This window comes from Sinocyclocheilus anshuiensis, unplaced genomic scaffold, assembly GCF_001515605.1.
Source record: "Sinocyclocheilus anshuiensis isolate Anshui unplaced genomic scaffold, SAMN03320099.WGS_v1.1 scaffold1305, whole genome shotgun sequence".
Lineage (NCBI taxonomy): Eukaryota > Metazoa > Chordata > Actinopteri > Cypriniformes > Cyprinidae > Sinocyclocheilus > Sinocyclocheilus anshuiensis.
The window spans coordinates 448,025-449,189 of record NW_015552694.1 but is presented as its reverse complement, the minus strand read 5'-3'; positions in this window follow the sequence as shown (position 1 = coordinate 449,189).

Genomic DNA, 1,165 nt, shown 5'->3' with positions numbered 1-1,165 from the left:
CTCTTGTCTCAGAACCAGGGCATTTCGAGGCAGTGTTAGAGACTGCACTACGCCGTTGAAACGGGGTGGTCTGCGTCTGAATTCAAGGGCATACCCACGCTCTATCACACCGAGTAACCAGTGCGAGATTCCCAGAATAGTTTTCCACGCGCTCAGGAACTGACATAGCGGCTTTAGCGGCTTGGTCGTTGGATGCGCCGGCGAGTGCTGCGCGGCTATAACATGTGTGAGCAGCGGCTCTACACCGCTCTGAGGTGGGGCGAGCGGCGCTACATTGACTGAGTGAGGAGGAAAGAGCTCTTTTGTGCACATGTATGCATTTTTTAATGATCCCACACACACATCAAACACAAATTTGAACAATTTTGAGACAGCTTGGGGGCTGGGCCGATCGCGTAGGCTACTCTTCCCTCCTCTCTGGGCTGTCAGGATGACGGCTTGGCAGCTGACGGCGGGCGGGAGTCACGGCGCGGGCTCCTCCGCTTGCCGTGGTGCCTCTTCCCGGGTCCCTTTACACTTTTCTCCGCACATCCAAATAATTGAGAACGCGCATCCCACTCGCTCTGAGGGGGTCGAGAGCTGTGTCCATGCACTTCGAGAAAGTGCGCGGGGCCAAAGCCAGCCCAAACGGGAGAACAGAGTACTGGTACGCTGTACCTCGAAAGCAAATCTCAGAAAGTGTCTGTGATGCGCTGCTATCTGAATGTGAAAGTATGCGTCCTTTAAATTCACGGACGGTACCAGTACCAGTACCCGGGGCGAATTCGCGCCAGGATCTGTTTTATCATCCTGAGTGCACGCTTGCAGAGCGCTCTGTTGATGGGCCTGAGATCTAGAATGGGGCAGAGTCCTCCATCTCTCTTGGGCACCATAAAATGGCAGTTGCAGACGGACTCATCTGGCATCTGAAGAAAAATGTCATACTCACCTGAACGCTGCAGAGGAGTAGCAATTCAGGCACCGCCCTCTGATGAGCGAACCTTAAGTGAGCAGTAATAATTTATAAGCCATATTCTTAGGTTATTCAGCAAAGTGAAGAAGAAGATTCTGACGTAATCATCGCGTGTACTGCATTTTATACTGCCTCTCGAGCGCATCAGTATTTGCATGCGATTTGCATACTTCGTGACAATTGGCCAGTCATTTGGACTGGCGTGAGCCAAAA